The sequence below is a fragment of the Lepisosteus oculatus genome, chromosome 25, assembly GCF_040954835.1.
Source record: "Lepisosteus oculatus isolate fLepOcu1 chromosome 25, fLepOcu1.hap2, whole genome shotgun sequence".
NCBI lineage: Eukaryota > Metazoa > Chordata > Actinopteri > Semionotiformes > Lepisosteidae > Lepisosteus > Lepisosteus oculatus.
Window position 1 is genome coordinate 11,568,342 of NC_090720.1, and position 6,000 is coordinate 11,574,341.

The 6,000-nt window shown below is 53.2% G+C and overlaps 1 protein-coding gene across 3 annotated transcripts in view; it reads right to left on the reverse strand.

Annotated features, from left to right (window-relative positions):
• Positions 1-4,976, reverse strand: part of foxj3 (forkhead box J3) — a 149,247-nt gene extending 144,271 nt beyond the window's left edge. The window contains exon 1 of one of the 3 annotated variants that reach the window (XM_069183641.1): positions 4,712-4,976. The gene's annotated coding sequence lies outside the window, so the exon portion shown is untranslated. Of the gene's footprint in view, positions 1-4,421; positions 4,514-4,711 lie in introns of those variants that run through there. The other 2 variants (XM_069183638.1, XM_069183640.1) reach the window with 2 other exon arrangements.
• Positions 4,977-6,000: the final 1,024 nt, after the last annotated feature.

Here is a 6,000-nt window from a genome sequence, read left to right on the forward strand (position 1 = left end):
GTTTACATGTCTGTATTGTTTACATTCAAACTGCCTGCATGTTTACTTGCACATTGTCTATTGTTTGCACATTGTCTTGATGCACTGTTTGCACTTTGTTTTGTTTTTACACTTGTTTTACAATCGAGAGACTTTCTGTAAGTAAGAATTCCATTGTACCAGTACCGGTTACATATGGCAATAAAGTTCAAGTTCAAGTTCAATACATTACTTGCTAACAATACGTGCAATGGCAAAACAGGCTAACGTAGCATCTTTATTCTACAATTTTTGCTTCATCTAGTCCACTTGTAACAAGCACCCAGTCCGGAATGGCCAGTTGCAGGTTCCTCAGTCTCTCAGCCACAACGCCAACGCCATGCACGAGGAGAAAGAGGAAGTGCAGACAGACTCCTCCGACATGCCCACCTCCTACGGCCTTGACTTTTAACACATTGCAGACCACACAGCAGTGCAGCGCGGGCTCCTCGCTATCAGTTTTAAACTTTACTGCGGTGTCTAATTTCATCAAGAACTTGCACAGTCTTGATTGGGATTTTTAAAAATTCTAATCAGTTTTTTTTTTTTAAATGCAACGTGCTCAACAGGCCCATTTTAACAGATTCCTCACCTTGCATTTTAATTAAATATTTTGAGGTTTGGGAGCAATCCACTGAGAACTCCTACAAAGGGCAATCAGCAGAAAGTGTGACAGCTGTTCTGCAATTAAAAAGCCAAATTACTCTCAATCAACACCATTTAAGCCATCCCAGAAATCTCAATCCCAATAATAATATGAAAAATCTGTTCAGGCAGCTCTCGCCCTGATGAGAATTAGCACAGAGTCCAAATAAAGAGTCGGCACTTCTTGGCATGATGCTAGAGAAAGAAAAAGAAAGCCCTATATTCATACAGATCTCCGTCTGCAGTCTATTCAAAATGCAGTGATAGAGATGCTCTCTGCTTAAACACGCAGCTGAAGAAAAAATAATTAGAGTCTAGGCAAGCATCTGTAAACCCACAAGTTTCCATTATCTGCATTTTAAGGACAGGGAGGACTGTCACGGTGCATTCTAGTCTACTTCTGTACTTTGCATGAATTTGCATAATCAAGTTAATAGATTTGAAAACCTTCTGATCGATAGTAATTGTGCAATACATCTGGGGAACTGCTGCTATTAAGCAGCTGTAATTATGCTATCCCCAGTAAATCAGCTCTTTATGGGAATGATTAAAGGCTCACTCTCGCAGTGCACGTTCCGTCCCTCTCAAGGGTCCAGACCAGTGCTCCTTTCAAACTCCCTATTCGATGTTAGTGGCAGTCATCCATAAAATCGGATCACACGTTTTCCAATGCACTTTCGCGACAGGGTTTCCATGAAGCGGGAAAAAAACCTGCTTTCATTACTCAAGAATAAACGGATAATGAAAAAAGGTAATTCTTAGAAACTCTGCAGCTACAACAAAGCTAAAAACAGCAGCCCTAAGATTGTACCGCGGGGACCTGGCTGGACTGTCGAATCTTTACAGGAAACCTCCTGGATGCGAGGAAGGATCTGACAGGCCGTCCTGCGAGAGCGCCCGGGGCAGCTCAGCCGTTGTGAACCGAGTGACGCCTTGCAAGGAGGCTCCGACGAGCCCTGTGGGTTCTGAGGGTTCTGAGGTGACAAACAACTGAAGCTTTCAGATAAGCTGCACGGAGAGGCAGGGGTTAGAGGAGGGGGGAGCCCAAGAGCAAAACACTAAGGCAGAGACAGACAGCAAACAGACAGCGATACAGCCAGGGCTGCCCTACTGAAGCCCTGGGAGCTGCTCGTGGCAATACTGAACACAGCTCGCCGTGCGTGCACAATACAGCCAGCACAAGTGTCACTTCACCATCAGACACCAGTGATGCCACTTCCCAGAAAGGAGGATAACTACTGAATGTCAACTATTAAAAAGTGTTCAGCTACTAAATGGGGTCACAGTAGGCAGACTGATGGGGACACTGTAAACAGAAAAATAAACAGCCAGACCAACACAATCAGACATTTTATCCACACGAGGCTAAGAAAAAACCTATAAGCTCTCCAACCTGGACCCAAAGTCAAGATCAGAACCACACTGAGACAATCACAGGCACAACACAATAACGGATTGGGATACGGGGTCCAGGGGTTTCACCCTAAGCCAGCTGGAAGAGAAACAACACCTGGGGTCAGGCCCACACAAAGGGGAGATCACATCTTTTCAATGTCAGACCCACTGTGCAGACGGCTTAATAACCCCCAATATATGCACTGCGTTATCAGTAGTTTGCGACAGGTTTCTGCCACACTCACTGAAGCTGGGGAGAAGGTGCTTACAGCGAGGGGAAGACACTCGGACGGCGGGCTCCCAGCCAGAGTTTTCAGCTTTACGCTGAAACCTTACGCCGGGCCGGCCCACGTGCGTCCACAAGCACCGCTCGGTTTCAGTCTCCTGCCCGGCGTCCCAGGAGCCGATGGCCGGCCCTGCATCAACCCACAGTCCAGGCTGAGCCCCTTCACTGCTGGACGCTGACGCTGGCCAGGCGGCCAGCTGCACCTCTCCATTATTACTAGACAGCCGAACGTCAGAACAGAAACACATCCTGCGGGCTAATGACTGAATTCTCGGGTCAGCCGCCCAGGACTTTATCTACATCGTTCAGAATTACGCTGCACTGAGTTTTTTTTACTCTTGTCTGGCTCTGGACTTCACTGCATTAGACTCCACGTGGAATCTCTAAGATCGCTCTGTTTAATATTCTATGCTAAAAACCGACAGTAATAATTTAACATGCCTCGAGTCCAGCAGTTGTGCTACACACTGTAATGAAGTTTCACAACGGTACCTTTCACTTTGAGGATTTTGTTTCTGGGGTATAACATACGAGCAATTGCTTGCGTGTCTTTTTCAATGAAAGAAAGAATAACAATACAGGTGCAGGGATCAAAACTCAAAGAGGATCCGAGTAAGCATTTCTGCATCTGCATAGCACTCCACATGCAGGAAGAGACTCACTCACCCTCACCTGGTTGACAGGAGGCAGCTGTTCGGCGCCAGCAGCCCGACTCTCTCAACACTGACAGGGCATCCTGAATCACCTCGAGCTTAGGTTAACACCTCCTGGCCTGAAAACCCACAGCCCCTCCGCTAACCCCCTGCCCGAGCCCGACTGCACCCGGCTGGCTCAGGCGGACAGGGCTTGCGAGAGCAGCCCGGCAGGCTCACCGCTGCGCCCCGGAGGAGAAAACAAAGCTGGTCGCCGGCTCAACCGGACAGCCCACGTCAGTGCAGGCGGGGAAGGCGGAGAGCTCCCTCCCACACGGGCAGCGCGTTCACCTGGAGGGGCCTGCGATCTCCCCGCTGGGACGCCCACGCCGGCACCTGGTCCGAGGCACCTAATCGGGCGCACCAGCTCATTGAAACCGCTAAAGCAGAGGATGCGCTTGAGACAGCTGCTCTGGGCAGGGAAGCTGGGGACTCCCGATCTCGCCAGGACCTCTCGGGGGTGATGGCTGGTTAGAAAGCACGTCTGTAAACCGCAGCCATTGGGGAGGCTGTACGGACCGTTTGGGGAGGAGAAAAAAAACGTGCGATGGAGTTAAAAGCAGCATCCAAACTCCCGCGCCGCTCCGCCGGCGGCGTCCTACCGGGGACCAGCAGCCGACGCCGCCTCCGTGCCGCCGGGGAAGCAGGGTTACTTACGAGCGCCCGCGAAGACACGTGTGTGTGTCCACCCCTCACCACCACCGGCGGGCCTGCGGCGATCGACACCGTCCGCCGCGCTCCTCGTCCCCGGCTCTCCTCCCACAGCCGTGCGGCGACGAGCGGGGAAGACGGCCGGCCAATCTGTGGGGTTTGTCTTCCCCACCGAATACTTTCTCCCCGCACGTCTGCGGCGACCGTGGGAGCGAGTGTGCGCGGAGGGCAGAGGCGACACGGGCTGTCAAAGTTGCTCCGGTAAGAAAGTCTTGGCGGCGCTCACGTTTAAATACATAAAAAAAAAGAGGGAGAGGGGGAGACCCGACGCGTCTGTGTGCACAGAAGGCTGTCCCTCTTCCTGCGCGCATCTCCTGTGACAAGATTGGCACAGGCGGGTAACTCCACACACGGCAGCCCAGGCACGCCGGCAGCCTCAGCTGCCCCTGCCCCTGCCCCCCGGGGTAAACACCACCGAGGTCCGCACGCTTTGTGACCAAGTCGCTCCTGCCGTCTGCTCTAGGAGGCAGCTGCTCTGACAGCAGAAGCAGCTTTTAGCACTTCCACCCGAGCGACACCCCAGATCTCATTCCGCACTAAAACCAGAGCAAAAAAAAAGAAAGAAAGCCCCACACAAGTCTCGTGTTTCCCGGGGTGTTCGGCAACTGTCAAGAGAAATCCGCAGAAGACGCGACACCCCGTTTTGGACGTGCACTCGGCTTACAGTATTTCACCTCTGAACTGCACGAAATGTGCAACAGCTACACGCCTCCGCCAGCGCGACCCACCGCGGCTCCCACGGCCACGCAGGGCGCACACGGCCACTCTCCGGCTCAGCCCCCCCTCCTCTGCCTGCAGGGGACCCCCGCGTCCGATCCCCCCGACGCGAGAGGGAGGAGAGCCGCCAGGCCTTCCCGCCCGCCTGGATCCCCGCGGCTCGAGTAGGGCCCGGCGCCCCGGGAGAGGCGCTCTCCTCCCGGGCCTCGCTTCAACTCCCATCCCCGTGTTCTCCCAGCTTACTCACCCCGGGTAGGTGGTGTTGGACCGGTCCAGGTCTGTGCGGGAACAACAATGCCCCCACCCCTTCCACCGCTGCTTCTTCCCCCAGGGGGTTGGACTCCTTTCCCCCCCCCGGGCGCTGTCGCTTTCGGTGCCTGTCCCGGGCTATACCCGCGTCGCCCCGGCCGGTGTGTGGGTCAGTGTCGTCCCTGGGCTCCTCCACCTTCTCCCGTCTGCTTCCACTCAGCAGCGAACATCCGGGAACCCGCTCGCTCGCTCGAGCACCCGGAACTACTTCCAGGGCTGGCCGGAGCACGGCGCAGATCACTCCATGCTGCGCGCTGTCTGTCAAGCGGGGAGATGATCCACATTCGCACCATTAACTAGCCCCCCGCCTGCACCGGGAGAGCGCGCTTCACCTGCGACGCTCCCAGACAGGGCTGTTCTGCGCGTTTGAAGCGCTAAGTCATGAAATCTGCGTCTCAGGTGGTGATGGTGGTGAGGGGGGATGTCATTGGCGGAAGACAAATTCAGATTTGTTCACCCCGCTCTGCATTTTAACAACTAGCTGAAATTTTCTTTATTCTCCCTTTGCGTACCGGTGGCTGGTCTTTTGACGTTATTATTGCCTAACTAACGAGGCCCCCTGATTAACTCATCTGATGGTCAAAAGACACGCTTACAAGTGTACTGCAAGTAGGTGTATCGGTCCCGTTTACTTCTGACAACTCAATATTATTATTTTAAAGCAGGTGCACCGTCAATCAAGTTGTTCTTTTCACAACCGTCCCTTTAAAATACACTTGGAGCCCATTTGTATATAATCCCTCTCCCAGAAATGTTTATGCTTCAAAGGGTGAAGTCATAGACTGCCTAAATTGGTCTGACAGTGAAGGTTTTATGACCAGCGTGTTGAATACCCGTACGGTATAATGCCCGTGTGGAGCGTGTTCGAGCGGGACTTTCCCACTGAGGTGAACCCCGAGCGCCCCTGGTGGCGCAGCGGCGTATAGCTCTTCTCCATCGACCGCGGAGCTCAGCCCTTGAAACCCGGTACTGCCCCTCGCCGACAACAGCGGCATGAAAACCGCACAGGTACGGCTGCTGAGGCTGAGGAAAAAAGCTTTGTGCGGACAACTCTCTCCTATGAAGTCATGAGAGCTTGTAGCACCTGTGTCTCTGGTGTTCTGCTGAGCTGATACCCAGAATTATGACTGGAAACCCTTTTTTTCCCTTCAAAGAAAGGGCTGGATGGGATCATTGAAACAGTGACCGGAGTCGGGCAATTTACTCCTGGTGGCAAATGTTCTTACA